The sequence below is a fragment of the Stegodyphus dumicola genome, chromosome 5 (assembly GCF_044657685.1).
Source record: "Stegodyphus dumicola isolate Sdum_Otavi_A_Nest chromosome 5, ASM4465768v1".
Classification (NCBI taxonomy): domain Eukaryota; kingdom Metazoa; phylum Arthropoda; class Arachnida; order Araneae; family Eresidae; genus Stegodyphus; species Stegodyphus dumicola.
In genome coordinates, this window is record NC_140772.1 from 138,735,898 (window position 1) to 138,753,018 (window position 17,121).

General features: G+C 31.9%; 1 long non-coding RNA gene across 1 annotated transcript in view; it reads left to right on the forward strand.

Moving 5' to 3' along the window:
- Nucleotides 1-17,121, forward strand: part of LOC146997241 (uncharacterized) — a 64,819-nt gene that overhangs the window by 13,787 nt on the left and 33,911 nt on the right. Inside the window, exon 2 of the long non-coding RNA XR_015041248.1 lies at nt 1,936-2,098. This is a non-coding gene — a long non-coding RNA (uncharacterized LOC146997241). The remainder of the gene's footprint in view (nt 1-1,935; nt 2,099-17,121) is intronic.

Genomic DNA, 17,121 nt, shown 5'->3' on the forward strand with positions numbered 1-17,121 from the left:
AGATTTTAAGATAATAAAAATAATTCAATTAACTTTAGCCAAGCAATACCATTTTTTGCAATAATTTTTTATCTTCTAAGCGCGAATTCGCACTGCACAAAAATATTAACTAATGTAACTTAAACAATAGGTTTAAGATCAGTTTCTGTGATTTAGCTTCTACTATAGAATTAATATTTCAAGGACAGAATTTAATACAAAAATGCGTCATCAAAACGCATCGATCTGAGGTTCGTTAGTTTGGGGCTTCAGACAGGATTCTTTTACAAAGAAAGGAAACATTTTGTGTCAATTACTCATACTCAGTATTCAGTCTGATAATCCAAGTCTGGTATGAAAATAGTCCCACGGACTACTGAATACTCTACCTCAGGCAATAGTGTGATGACGCATAATGATAGGGCTGTGATTCCGAAGTAAGATACTGGCGGTCTGTGCCTAAAATGGAAATTTTCCTTAAGAAAGGCGCGAATTTCTTGATTCCTTTGTACGAGACTTGTGACAACTTAAAAAATTGAGTTAATATGAAACAATAGAATTCGTTTGGTAAACATTTTTCTCCCTAAATGCTCCAAATCGTGTAATTTATTAAAAAAGTAATTCTTTTCATTTATGCTCGAATTGCATTTAAACTTTAAAACAACTCGTTAAAATAATTTTAACGCAGGAATTACATAAAAAATTATTACAAAATATAGATGTTCAGCTCTGTATAACTTATTTCGTACTGATATAGTAATACCGATTGATATGATTAATTTGCTGCGTATTTAACGTAGGCAATGAATATTTTCTGGAACATAATATCAGTATAATATATCAGAATATCATAATAAGAATTCAGTGTTAAATCACGACCATTAATTGTAAACGTACAAAATTAATCTTCAACAAGTAATTTTTTCAAAGTCCTCAATTGAATGGCACAGCAAGATCGAGAAAAGGTTTATTCATTTGTATACTGATATTTCTATGCATTTGTAAATGTAATAAGTATTAAATTTAGTACATTTAAAGCTGAAATAAAGAAATTCTAAACCGCATCAGTATCTGAGATTTAGCTTTAAACTGTAGGTCAATAATCAGTTTGATAATTATCCTGATGAAAATTATTACTATTAAGTACCTAAATGCAGCCGCCCTGTCGGTATGGTGGTCACTGAAGCTGACTGCGATGCAGAAGGGCTTGGGTTCGAATCCCGGAGAAGGCATGGTTGTAACTGTCCGTACCTTCATAGGAAAGGCGATGGTGGCCCATCTATTAGGTGCCTCCATAATAAAGAGCTCACCACATCTGGCCTTTTATAGACTAATGGATTGGGTTGCATTTGTAATTGTTCACAATCTGGCATAAGATTACAAAAAAAAAAAAAAAAAAAACTACTGAAATGTAGACTGGAAATATTTTGCAGCCGAAGCAGTTTCAATCGATAACCCTAAACTATCTTGAGAATCAAGCAGTTTCTGCAGATAACTGTATTTTTTAACAGAAAAGAGAAAAATATTTGAAGTAAGAAAGCGGAGAAAAAAATGCAGCATAAGAGCTTAAACGTTGTTAGTTAAGTTTTTGTAATTCTGAGCAGGGATTTCATAAATATTGAAACTTTAAGTTTTTGGGAAGAATAATAATTTGCCAAAGAACTTTGATAATTTATATGGTTATAAGTATTTCAGTAATCTAGATATGTGTTCATATGTCTGATTGCTATTCATTGTACTCAAGCGTTTACGAGATATATGCGAGATGATTGTTCGCATATTTTAAAACTGAGTTTGGGGAATATTATTAAATGTTACATTCATATGATTTAAACACTGGTTTATCATACAATTTACTACGAACAAAACGGCAGATTAACATGTCAGATTTTATAGTAATGAATTGCCGTTATCGTAATTATGAGTGTAAGTACAGTTTTCCTTTCCTCTTTTCAGAATGTTCAAGTACTTGATTTTGTCAAATTGAGCCTGACATTGGTTTAAAAAAAAAAAAAAAAAAAAAAATGAAGAAACACGAAGTAATACCAGAAGATTTGCATTTATGTATCATATGATGGAAGGTCAGTTCTACTGTAATATTTGATAACATATTTCTCAGGTAAGTCTTTTTTTTTAGCCCTTTCAGATTCAAAGAATGTTGACATTATTTATAATCTTCAGAATTTACTATACATTTTCCATACATTTCTGAATAACACTATTTATCTCACATATTAGTGTTTACTAAATTCTGCCTCTGATTAGAGGTATAAAAGAGTACTTTTATTCTTTCAAAGTCTGAAAATTTGGATACTTGAGTATTTTGTTTCATAATTCGAAGGCAAATAATTACCTTTTTTGGTGCGCATAGAAGCTATAGCATAATTAATATGCATGATAATTTCTACATTTACCTTTGAGCTTTAATAATTTCGCGTAACTTAGCTATTAAAAATTATTCTCATTCAGAATACATTTAATTCGAATAATTTAATTGTTTCTCTATTTGGCATATCTTCGATCTTTCTGTGTTACGGGAATAAAACAAATGCTGTTCCACATTTAATGGAAGATCTATGAATATATAATTTGGGGATGTTGTAACATTATCCAACCTAGAACTTTAAAAATGAGTTGTACAATACATTTATTTGTACAGTACGTTTAAGTGTTACTTTACTGCTAGTTAATTCATTTCAAATTTCACTGTGGTGTCTGTATTTTCACTGCACTGTGGTGTCTGTATCTACTTTATTCTCTCTTGCTATTATTTGAAACGTACGTATTTTGTGCAGGTTCTTCGTTAAGCTGTCCGGATGTTGCGTAAGTTCTCACACTTAGGAAACTTTCCAAACCTGTGATTTCACATTGCTTCATTTATTTGCATTTCATCTCATTGTAGCTTTATCTGTTGTTAATGCGTTGATCTTTCGAAGTCCAGATCTTTTGTGCGCCGCCTTCTCTTCTGTTCCGATGTTCCCTTTGGGAACTATGGTCGAGACTCATTCGTGTGAGGTGCCGCAGAGGCTTTACAGGGTACCTGAGCCGGAAACGTAAGGCACAGCGCAGTGTATCAGTCTCATTTCTCCTCAGATATCCGCTCAATATCACTCGGATATCGTAATATTAATATTAGCATATATTCTAATTGGAATGTAGGTTTCTTTTTAAAAATAGTATTGTGATAATTACCACTAGTTTACCCATGTCTAGTTTTAATTATTTATGTTCTTATTGTAACCGCTTTCTTCGAAAATTACATTACTCGCATAATTTTCTCTACTCGATTTTCGGGTGATAAGCTTAGTTTAAAAAGGGAAAAACTGCTCGAGGAAATACTGTGGTGTAAAATGTAATAATTAGACTACAATCTTTTTTATTTTTTATATGTAACCATTATTCTATTGTTTTTCATAACAATTTAACTGAAATTTCATTAGAAGATAATCTTCCATTCATCTGGTGTTTAAATTATATTTAAATAGTCTCATTTTTGGCTTGCATTGGACTAATAAACAGCACAGTGAACGACAATTTAAAATATCTACTATTATCATCTTCACTTAGTGTATTGCATTGAGTTAAATAAAGCTTTTCGAAGATATTTTCTCTGCCTCCCTTTTCCATGCACATGCTTCTGAACTTTTATGACTAAGCAATCAGTTAATTGCCTAACAGCAGTGGGAATGCGGAGGCGCATCTACAAGCATTTGTTCAAACATTTGATTTGTTTGAAAGATAAGAAATTAAATAGTAAATATGCCCTCCTTCTAATTATGTAATATACATCTTTTCTGATTTTCATTTATACGTCTAATGATAATTACTAGATGCAAAGTTTATCAATTTTATTTCAATTAAACATAGTTTAATAACTTGATTCTTTCAGCTAGCTTTTTCTATGTTGAAATATCCCATCAGTCTTCGAAAAAAAGCATATATTTTTTGGTCAATTCGATTATCTTAACGAATAATGAATAAATGCTTTCGATGTTTGAGATTACTACGATACATACAATAAACATCGAATGTCCATTGAATCGCATGTGTACCACGAGAGCAATTTTTAATACTTCACAGATATTTCAATTTCATGAGAGCATATGTGTATTTAATTATAATTTATTTGTTTACTGACGTCTCTCTATTAGTTCACTGGAATTTTCAAGGCTATTATTGTATCAGTTGTTAATTCACGTTCGTCTTTAATTTTACTTGGCAACATTATTGCACGCAACGCCTATATCTCACGCAACTCTTTAATCGCTAAAGTGTAAATATTACTTTACTACTGCATTTTGTGGTTGTTGCCTTTTGAAAAGAAATTTCGTCGAGGAATCAAATCACTCACTAATTTTCCTACTGCAGATAAGCAACTTAATTCGAAACTGCTCAGCCATCTGGAGAATAAACAAGGCAAAAGCTATGTTACATATTTGTAGTACAAGAAACGTCATTTTTTCTTTGAACGCGACTTTTATAATGCATTGTAAAGCTATATAAATTAAATAAAGTACTACCTCCTACTGCATATAGTTTTTAATCCCTTGTCCAATTGGCGAGACCAGTGAGATATTCTTCATATGATCCTATAATGAATTTTTAGTAACTATGACATTGTGACTACTACTCTTATTTGTAATATTATTGTTTTTTCATTCTTTGAAGGAAAGGAAACAATAGGTAACAGAAAACATATAATTTTTAAGTATTTTCTAAGTCTTAGATAAAAAAGTTTGATGAATATAATTGAAATAATATTCGACTGAAAATACCGCTTATCACTAGTAGTTCGACTTAGGTTTCAATCTTAATACATGCGTAATCTGGACGGATTTTCGTAGTTTTTCGATAAGGAAATGTAATTTAAGTTAGGTTTCCTCAGATAGTTCTCCATGGGAGTTTTATTAATCCTTTTCCCTTGAGAAAGGTTGGACTAATGTTCATTGATACGTGACAACAGAGAGTAACTAAAAATGAATCTATTTTGCTTTCTAATATTCTAAGTTGAGCCATAACATTTAAAATAACTAGTTCTCCGCCCGAATATGGGTATCTGGAAGCCTTAATTTGTCTTATCATCTATTTCAAATTTTGTTAAACTTTAACGAATTTTTGTTTAAAAAACTCAGCGATTTCAAGCGAACAGTGGCAACACTGTATGTATAAAACATTTTTATCTCCTCCAGCGCGCGAGACTGTCTATCGAAAATTCTAAAGATACGCTCTTTTTAAATGTTTTTAGCCTAAAGGCCAGAAAGCTTCCGAAACGTGTATGCGTGTGTAAATGAAAATGAAAATAACCACCCCTTTGCGCGTAATATAAAATTTGAAAGCTTCCAGATTTTTTCTCTCCTTAAATGTGGATTAAATTAAAAATTTATCCTTTTAGAAGACCATACTTTTAATCATGGTTCTACCATGAACAAACCATGCTGTTAGTAACCGAAGGACAAATACGCATTACCTGTAACTGATATTAAATTAACATATAATTGGTACTAAATTAGCAAATGTACTAATTGAGAAGAAAATCCGTAAATCATTAAACAAAAATTTTACGGCTTTAAAAATAATTTCAGAATTTACTTGCGCACTGATGCTCTGTAACACTGCAATTATAAACTATCAATATTTACTTAAGTAGGTGGTTTATAACTTAATGCCTTCATTTTACACTAAAAATGAATTTTTGCATCCTAGGATCATAGTCTGGGGGCAACAACTTAAATGTGAGGAATAAATGTATCGCAAAGAATTGTAATACTAATATCGAAGTTGACTTTTTTGATCGGACGTGGATATATGCAGTCGAACACGGGTCAGTCTGGTTACTCATGATTTCTTCTGTCAAATGGCGAGTTTGCTTACACAAAGTGAATGCTTACACGGAGAATGTGATTAAGTCCACACACACAGTGTGACTGAAAACAACTTCACTCATGTTTTAATCTGAATTGCAAATTTTTTTGTTCTGTCTCGCTTAAAAGCTTTGTTTCAGTAGACGCCTTTAATTGAGCGTCCGAAAACGTTTTATTTTGCATTCCTATTTATAAAACTCTCTGACTGTTCGTATGCGGTTGCGGTACATATCAAGGATGCCTTCATCTCTTCTATTAAGTAATGAGTTATCTGTATGCATTTCTGGCATTACGGCACATAGAACTGCGAATTTTGAGCATACGTACTCCTTTGCTCGAATGTGCACCTTGAAGCCCGAATTTTGAATATCGATTTTTCTTTCATTTATTTCGCATTTCGTACGAATTTTATGCGTTTCTGATTAACAAACTCGGCGATTTAAAACGTTTTTTAAACGACTTAAGGAAAATAAAATATTTTTATCTCTGGCTCGCTACACTATTACCATTAGATAAAATGTAAGATATTTAGCTTTCACTTTTATTCAACAAATTCGGATATTTAAATGCAATAAAATATTTTTATCTTCCACGTGCTTGAGAGTTGTCATTTGGTAAAGTGTAGGATATTTAACTTTTAAATCGAATCAATCTGTTACTGATCAATAAACCAAAAGGTTTAAAAGCAATGCATGTAGTTGTTAATAGTTTTTCTACTTTTTAATCTGATTTGTTTAAATAAAAATGCATTTAAATCTCGAAATACTTAATTAGTAATACTGAATATATTTTTATGAAATGGCATTAGGTGGACTCATTAAAATTAAAACATACTTTTGTTTAGCCCAAATTGGCAAATTGCCAAGAAGCTTCTTGGACTTCTTCTAAAGACATCAAATTTAGATTAACATAGTCCTCTACTCGAATATGGGCATCTGGAAGACCACATTTGGAATTTGTTTTATTATCTATTTCATATTTTGTAAATCTTTGACGAATTTTTCACTAAGGAACTCAACGATTTCAAAGCTAGCAATGGCAACACTGTATTGAAAAAAAAAGAAAGCATTTTTATCTCCAACGCACGAGACTGTATCGGAAATTCTAAAGATATGTTCTTTTTAAATATTTTCTGATATTGCTGTTGAATTGAATTTTATGGTTTAAGCTCGAAGAGCATGATATTTAATAAATAAATGTAACACACAAAAAGTTAAAAAAACGCGCCTTTGTGAGTGACATAAAATCTGAAAGCTTTATTTTTTAATTTATTAATTATTTATTCATTTATTTGTAATTATTATTTTAAGCGTCTAGCGGCGCAAACATTTAGTTCTTTCCAGAAGCTGTACTAGCGAAAAACATTTCTCACAGAAATTACTTTTACTATTTCTGTTACGGTATTTAACTCAGTATAGAAGAAGTGTTTTTCTATTTCATGTCTTGGCAAAGGATCGAAGTTGAAAAACACATTTCATTTCCTGTTAAGTATCTCTAAATCAGTAAAAAATAAAATTAATAAAAAAAGATCTGAAAGCTTTCAGATTTTATATTGCGTCCAAAGAAGCAAGCTTTTTTTTATTTTATTTTTTATTTTTTATTTTTTATTTACACACACGTTTCGAGAGCATTTGGGCTAATGTTCCTTTAAGCTAAAAATATTAAAAAACAGCACATCTTTAGAACCTCCGATAGACAGTCTGACGCGCTGGGGATAAAAAAATCTTTTTTTTTTTCGTACAGTATTGCCATTGTTCGCTTTGAAATCGTTGAGTTTGTTAATACAAAATTCGTTAAAATTTTATAAAATATGAAATAGACACTAAAACAAACTCCAAATTCAGTCTTCCAATTGCCCATATTCAGGTGGAGGACTACGTTATTCGAAAATTGATGGCTCTAGGTATCGTTGTTTTTTCACAATGGGAGAAACATACATACATTCATACAGATTTTTCATTATTTAATTTCTTGAAATATAATACAGAGCGATAATATTTGTGCCAGCAATTTGAAAAGTGAAACGAACATTTATAGTGAACCGACGCAAAGCAATAATTGCAATTCTCAATTATCCCTTCTTAATTAACGCCCCTTTGGGCTAACATAAATTAATAAAAATAAAGAATTGGTCGGAAACATTTTTATTCGTTCAGCTAATTTTCCTTCATATCCTTTAAAAAATATCTCTGTGTCCTTGTTTTTATTAGCAGACAAAATGTTAACGTCTTCCTACTCGATACCTGCATATGGTAAATAAGAATGAAAAATTTAGTGCAATACTTAAAGGCAGTACACATGTACATGATCGTAGAACGTGCGGATTGTAGAGCTACTGCATTCGAATACACGAAAATACTAAGTATGATCGATTCTCATCCAAAACCTCAATAAAATTTTTTTCATTAAGGCGTTTTTCAAATGAAGTAAGTAATTAATGTCGATTTTAAATAAGCATTGTTTCCTTTCTTATAAGCAGGCTCGGCTATGCTTGGCAAAGAATGGAATATTGCGTCGCTCTTTTTGTGTTCATACCTCGTGCAATAGCATTTACGTAACTTACTATATTTTTCCCAGTGCAGCTTTAAACTTTGCTGTTATACTGTAACTACAAACGGAAGCAAACCTTGAATGAAGGGGTGTCATAATTTGAGAATGGCAGTAATATCCAAGAACACTTCATTTGATGAGGTTATTAGAGCAACTTTCTATTTGTTCATCTAATTTTCTTCTTTCTCCTTTCCGTGGTCACATTCCTGAATGATGAACTTCTACAGCTACTTTGTAACAGAGGTCAAGGTGGGGCACTCGAGTGATAACGACCTGAACGTCAAAAACAATAGCCCTCATCAATGAGTGGCGACAAAACTTCATTAAATGTTTCTGCTCCACCGATGACTCTCCTCAACGGGACTGTTCCACTTGGCTTGCCAACCTTCACCCGCATACGAAGGGGTGTTGGCAATGTTTAACTTCACTTTGTACGAAAGGGGGTAATCCATTAAATCGTTGGTAACGAGCCGTGTATGCATGGGAATGCCATTTGATGTTCCGCTAGTCCGGAGACTGAAGATGAAGGAAATTGTTGTTGGAAGGTGTTTCTGGAAAGTCGTTTTGGATGCAGGATTTTCAAGTTTGATACATGTCTTGTCACACCTTGCTACTCTTAACAGCTTTATCATACGGTCTCTTGGTGACAGATGAAATTCTATTTTAAATAAACGGAAATTAACAAGAACAAAAATTACTTCCTATTCATATTTCTTCCTCATTGGCAATCGGCAAAGCGTAGTCCGAAACAGACTGATTCTTATCCCATATGTTAAGACGTAGCCATACGTAGCATACCAGTGATTTAAAAAAATTTATTAAGTAGAAATGAAATCTGAAAATAAAACCAAGTTTTCAAAGCCCTTCATTATTTAAATACTGCTATCCAAATGAAATCCTATGATATTTCAAACTCTGCCAGAATTCTCAGTTCTAATGTTATTTACTAAATCAACGTTTGATATATTTTGCCCATTTCATTCCGGATAGGTTGTTTATGACACCAAAGATTATTTAATTTTTTTATTGATTTTTAATCAGCATTTTTACAAAATGTATTTTCAAACTTCATTGTGATTCAAATCTTTAATAGGGAATCCATGCAAATTGCTGGAGAATAGACACTGACATTTTCTCTAACTTATCACACATTTCCGTTCGCAAGGAATCGAACGAAAGCACGCCAAGAAAGCGGGAGAAATACCTTATAAATTCTTTAATTGTAATACAGTGTAAAATAATTCAGTATCTTATAAATTGTCATGCGTTCTTAAAAAAAAAGTATGATTTGTAGCAAAGGACAACTAAATTGTAAATCTTGCGGAGCAAACGTTTTCTTATCCATATGTAACATATTATCCAAGCACAAAAGGAAATCAACAAAAAGGAAACGAATATTAGATAGATCAAGAGACGAAAGTAGTTTTTGCAAATTATTATCTGCGTCTACTTCTAAAAAAGTTTAAGTCAATAGTTTCAGTAAAATATTTTTCTTACGAGGGAATTTTTAAATCCTTGTGGAATTCAGCTTAAGTGACCTGACAAAATGCCAAAATCTTCATTTAAGTAATATAAATTTGCATAAATATATATCCGTTTTTAATATTTTCATTACAAGATATATCAGCTTTGCTACCTTACTTCATATAACCTCTTCAAGGTTCAGCCATGAAGCTGAAAGCAAAGAATATGGTGCAAGATTTCTTCCTGACACTTCTTCATTCGCTTTCCATTTTCAAAACATTTGTATCTAACTCTTACAACGAAAATGTTTTAATTTATTACGTTCGTATAGCATTACTTATTTTTTTATATTAATTAATTGCCCTTTTGATACGTATCTTCCGCTTTTATTACGGAGAGGACTTTATCAAGTCATTAATAATTTTAGAAAAAAAAAATACCTGAATTAATAAAAGCAATTTTGAAGCACAGAATAGTATGATATCAACAATATGCTCACGAGAATTAACAAAGCGAAAATCTGAGTTAGTTCATTTACAGAGTAACCTTAAAATAAATACTAAATCTGCCCGGCAAGTCAAAAACGCGGCCGAATCTTGGTAGTGCTGCCATTTCATTTTCTTTGACTTGAAGTGTTAGGTAATGCATATTAAATTCTATTTTATTTTGATTTAGTGTATATTCTGTTTAATAAAATAATAAAAAGATAAGAAAAAAATTATTCCACTTTTAAATTTAGATTTCGTTAGGAAATACTCCAAAAGAACTACGCGCCATCTTATTCTGCAAACAAGAAGAGAATTAATTCAGCATTAGCAAAGTTAAGCGATCCCAAACACACAGGCCAGTAATGGGAGATTTTAAACCAAACATTTTGCTTCCTTGTATAGAGTTAAAACTTTGCAAAAATTTCTAACCGATCAAGGTTTTATTTCCTTAAAACCTTGGCCGTTAAGTTTATGATAAAATATAGATTGTTTAGCACTGTTTTCTCGATTTTAATTCCAAAATGCTCTTGCCATAATAATAATTTCTACATATTTCTGTATAGACTTACGTACGCTTACTTTGTATTAGAGCAAATATTTTTGAATGTATATATTATATATACAGGTTAGAAAGTTTTGATGAACGATTGTGCAAGGGTGCTTTACAATTATATTATTAATCATCAAAAATATAACAGTGCAACTCTAAAAAATCTTGTGTTACAAAGGTCAGCAGTTCTTGAAAAGCTAAGAAATATGCCGCAAGAAAATAAAAGCAAAACTCGAATCTTTTTTCCCGCCTATTGTTTCAGAATCAGTGAAGTGTAGCAGTTGCTTTGTCGGCCACACACTATCGTTACACTCACGCAAATCAAAAAAAAATTCATTCTTTTCCCCACTTCCAAATGGGAAGTAAAGGGCACATGAGAAGTATTTGTTCTTTATTTGTTGCTACTGTTTTCTCAATAAATAAATATTAAAAAAGAAAAAAAATGTCTGCTGTATAGGTTGAAACCATACTTTTTCCATTCCACTTCTCACTTTGTGTTTGAAAGATCATGACTTTGTTTGATATCTAAATAGATAGGTGTGACATTTATATTAAAGTCAAGTCGTTTAAAGTTCTTTTTCCTTTGACCTTCGTTCTAAATTTTCTTCGGTAATTGTTGCTGTTTCATTTCAGCAATTTGTTACATAAGACTCTTTTTTTTTTATTTTTAAAAAATTTTAAATTGCCATATTTTCATTTAAAAAGATAAATTTATATATTTTTAATCGGTTATATAGAAATGCATATTTCTAAGTCCTTTAAAGAACAAGCTATCGGTTATTATATAAAACACATAATAACTTAATATAATAACAATTTTCAACTTTCACACTCAGTAAAAAATATATATTCATGGAAATACCATGCTTATTTATTTAATAATTATTAATATAATTTTTTAAGGAAATGTCATCACACCAGTTCTTGGTTCTTTTAGAATTTCAAAGCGTTAATGACTTTTAAGGGCAAAAGATTAATTACATAAAAGCGCAAAAATAAAATAAAATGAAAATAAAACAATAAAAAAGAACTAATTCTAAAAATTTTTCAGCAAAATAAAAGGATCTTTAAAAAGCAATATTTCCTGAAATAATTGCCCTTTAGTACATTGCCGGAATGATACAAATGAATAATTAGTATGACTGGGTATGGTATTGAAATACTGAAGAAATAGATATATATGAAACTGATATTTCAATTAAACTATTATTATTTTTTTATAAGAATCAGCAGCATGAAATTTTTTTTTTTTTTTTACATCCACCTTTTACATATTATTTAATCGAAGAAAGACTTCAGGTACTTCAGGTAACCAAAAAAATAGGCCAATATATGTTGACCTGATCTATTTTTCAGCGTAATTGCTTTATTTGAACAGACTGATAAAACAAATGTTAAATGAAGACGGTTTTGATTCAGTGTGGAAATCGTGAGGACAACCATTTCAGACTGATTTTCTCCCTTTGCTTATATTTAATTATAATAGTTTTAATAACAGGCTTAAACCATGTCATGACTATACAGATGTAGTTGAGGCTGTTCATATTTGAGTACCTTTAAGATGACACTAGAATTATTTTAATCGTGCACTGATACTTGGAAATAGCATACTATTTGCAAAATTAATTAAGCATGGACAAAATATTTGCTAGCCATTATTGAAGTTCCGAGAAAAGTTCTTAAGAAAATGCAGCTCATTGGTTGACACGTACTTGAAAAAATTATGCAACTTTTAAAGAACTCGTATAAAAACACTCAAATTTAGATTTTTTCCGACTTTTATATTAATAAAAATTTATACTTGTACACATTTCGATCAAGAGAGTTCCCATCAATAAATTATTGCTTTTAAAAGTCTTCAGAAATTATCTCTTCAATAAAAGTGTTTAAAAAAAGGGCATATTATTATACAGTATTAAATTAAATCATTCTTTTGCCGTATTTTATATAAACAGTAAAAACAAAAATTCTAAGATTATTGAAAACTACTATGAAATATCCATTAACATGTTCATTTCAAACTTCTTATTACAACTTCAGTTTTTATACTTTCTAAAGTTAGTGGAATATTTAAGAAGAGGAATGTGAATAGGTGATTCTATGCAATATTACTTGCGCAAAATTTAAATGCTATCTATGCTATTGATACAAGAAATATTTTCGTTACAACTTTTAGATATACTTCAGCAAGTTTTATTTGTATCAGCTACAGAAATAGCTTATTACAGTATAGACAGAATAGTTTTATTTGTATCAGCTCCATGTTCTGCCTGATAGTTCGAACTATCAGGCAGAACATACAGAAAAATTTCTGCCGAATCGAAGGGTTGGAATATAAGAGTGGTTCTCAGCTTTTTTTAGCAAATCCCTCTTTCGCCACTGTTAGATGATCATTCCCCCTTCCTTTCTCAAACTCGAAAAATACATATACATTTATTTAAATTTAGATTATTTTAATGTATTTTATAAATTAAACAAGAAAAAGTACAGAAAATGATAAATTCTAAAATATGAACAAAAGTAATTTTTGTATTCGTAAACTAAACTTAAATTCTTAACAGGTAAAGAAAAGGTTGACCTCATCTCTCTCTGAAGTATGAAATCTCCCCGATTGAAAATGCCTCGCCTAAAATCTGAGAACAAAAGTTTAGGTTATGTGTGACAACCATTTTCATGCCCAATATTTAGTTACATTTCCCAGAAAGTCTGCAAATGCCTTTTTTTTTTTTTTTTTTTTTTTTTTAAATACGAAATAACTAGTACTGAACGTATTTCAGTCATTTTAGTTTTTCATTTTGTTAAACTCATTGTAATTTGAGGCGATAACATAACTACGCTTTCTCTTCTCCGTTCTGTTATAAATCGCGAGTAACTGAAACCACCAAAACCGAATCAGTGGATACAGAAACGTGAAAAGGGTGATCATTTTTAATTTCTTTGGGAACGAAAACCTTTTTCACTAACGAATATTCTTTTTCAAACAAGCTCTTATAAATTCATTGCACTTACTGGAGAATTAAGGTATTCACATGTGGGAGGGGATTCCCCTTTCCTTAGAAGCTGTAATCTTCGTCCAACGTTTGCTTCTTAGGGACGAAAACGCATGCCTCAAAATTTAAAATGAACTGTTAAAGTTTATTTATTGCTAAAATAAAATGTGAGATTTGGAGGATTAAAAGAACTTTTTCGCTGAAACTGTAGTTCAGTTTCATAAAAAAATCTGTGTGCACCACATATGACTTCCTTGTACGGAATATTAAATTATATTATTTTTCTTGCATTTCATTTAAACTTATTGGATTTAATTAAATCTACTTCGTCGATATCGCATAAGCCGCAATAGAATAAATGCACTCTTTAAAATTCATTATATTTGCTTACCATAGCGACACTCTAGCCCTAGATTCACTTAACAGCGCTACATACATTTCAATCATTTTTTAATTATGTCTATGTATGTCTATGTCTTATCACTTAGTAAGAGGGAATCGACCATTAACGGCGTTTACCAATATATTATACGATAAGTTGTATCCAATAATATGGAAGTACTTGTGCACATGCTGTGCTAGAACTCAGAGATTACTAGCGACGGAGGCTTCTGTGCCGCCGTCAGTAGAATAAGTAAACTTGAACGAAGGAGGCGCTCGTGTGGCGCCATCTATTAGTAGGGATGAAAAGCATTTTAGTTGACTGGAGCTCTGGTTGCGGCATCTCTTGCAGGATGTATTGTAAGGCATTTTTAAAATTTCATAAAAATTATTCTTCTGATCATTTTTTAACTCAGAATGCACAAAATTTATATCATCTTAAGAATTATCTAATCGCTGCTACATATTCTATTCAAATAAATCTAAAACCATGTATAAAAGAAATTAAGAAAACAACAACAAAAAATCACACCATTCAGTATTTCTTATTCAATTAATTCAGTTTTCACTTCGCGACAAGGCAAAAATACATTAAAACTTCAGATGTCTGTACTGAAAATTATGAAGTAAATTTTAAACATGATTTAATTCGCAATAATAAAAGAAGGCGTTATCTTTGTTATTGCGAAGCTTACTTTCTCTAGATTGGCAACAAATCTACTATTCTGCTGTTTCAAATGTAAACAAACAATGGCTGCCATCGAAAAAATTATTAGGATTAGCGGCACTTAAACAACTTTTAAATTGTTCATAATTCTAAAAATATTGCATACAGATTTACTAAAGGCATAAAAACCTTAACCGGAAGATGAGAACAGCATTATTCAATCATTTTTAAAGCAAAAAATGCACAATTTACAAATATATAAGAATAAAAAAACTGAGATCACTGAGCCGAGTAACAGAGTGGATATATAATATACATATATTTATATACTTTTGGTGCGGCCGATTGCAACCAAAGTACGAGGTGCACATCTACATGTTATAGCAGTCTTAAATACAAAATTTCAACGTTCTGAGGCAACTCGTTTTTGAGTTATGCGAGATACATACGTACGTACGCACAGACGCCAAGAAAAATTCTTTTCAGAATTCATTTTAAATTAGTTTTACAATTTTTTTTTTTTTTTGGTGGGGAAGAGTCCTTTATCATGTCCTTACGTACGCAAAAACATTGTTAAATTGCATTCGATAGCGGTGAAAGTACATATTTGCGTTGAAATATGCTGCCTAAAACTTTTCGCGATTACAATACTTCCTTTTTACTTCGTACAAGGAAGTAAAAAGGGCAGCAACCAGTTTCATTTAGAATTCCGGTGTGCTCCGACTAGAATTACAATTCATTTCAAAAACTGAGAAGGCACAGAGCCGGATTCCGCAATTTAAGCTCTGTTTAGAAGTACTAGCAAGCGTAAGATTTTGCTAATAGTCTCACTAAGTTACAATTGTTTTACGAAATATCTGGTTGTAACGAACGTTTTCCGCCAAAAACGTTCTTAATAAATTTAGAGGGGAAAAAACATGAAAGCAGTACCTTTAGTGCGGTAGTAATAACCACCAAAATGTATGATTTTCTGCTAACGTTCTGGTATTTTTTCAAAACCTTCGGCCCAGAAACTTGGTGGCCACGAGTCCAAAAAGAGATGAACCTCATTTCGGACGTCCTGTGCAGAATTGGAAGATAGCACCAGCAACATGTAGCTAGCTGCAGGTGTGAAAAAAGTTCGAAGTCCGAAGGAGCGATGTCGGGGCTATATGGTGGGTGCGGCGAAAGGCTGCATTACAGTCCGCACAGAATCCAGCCGGTGAATGCAGACACATGTGTTCTTGCATTATCTTGATGGAATATTACCTTTTTGCGCCGAAACTAAGTTCGACGTGTTTACTTGATAGCAGCATCAACATGGGCTAGCACCTCGCTTTACACCTTATTGTCGAGGGTTTCACCTTTTTACAGATATTCTTTGTGGATAATACCACGGCAAATCGCACCAGATACAAAGAATGGTCTTTTTGTTAGTCAAATTGCGCTTTACGATGCTGCCGACGGACATATCGGACCAGCCCCCTTTCCGGCCTGTGAAGTTAATCCACTTTTCATCACAAGTCCGATCCAGAATTTTGCCTTTGCGTTGGTATTCGAGCAGATTAGCGCAGGACTGAACACGGCGTCTTTCCCTATTTGCTTAAGTCTGCTCATGCAGCATCCAGCGATTGATTTTTGTACCTCAAGTTTATGCGATGTATAACGCGACTAATGGACATGGCACTAACATCTGACTCCTTAGCAAGCTTTCGACTGGTTTCATGCTGATCTTCTTCCACAAGCTCTCGCAGGCAGACCTAATCAACATCAGTAGGCCGGAAAGAGAGCTCTTCTTGAATATCATAGTCCTTGTTTTTGAACTTTCGGTACCAAACCTTCACAATGTCATATTATACAACATTAGTACTTAAAGCTATACACATGATTTGGTGACATTCTGTAGCTGACTTTTTGCAACACAACTGGAAGTAAATGATGGTTCTAATTTGGTAGCGTGATAGTTCCATTTCAGACACCTTGTACTTAATGACAACTATATATATATTTACAAATTTTACAACACAGTGTTCTAAAGAAAGTATCTTTCTTTCAAATGCCAAAAATTTCATATGACATTTTAAAGCAAGTCAACAAGATAGGATCAAACATGCCAACTCGAACTGTTTGCGCAGACGATATTTGCGGTGGCGGGAAACTTTCCTTAAAACCGGATCGGATATAAAAGTGGTTATAGTTTATGTTTCATAAT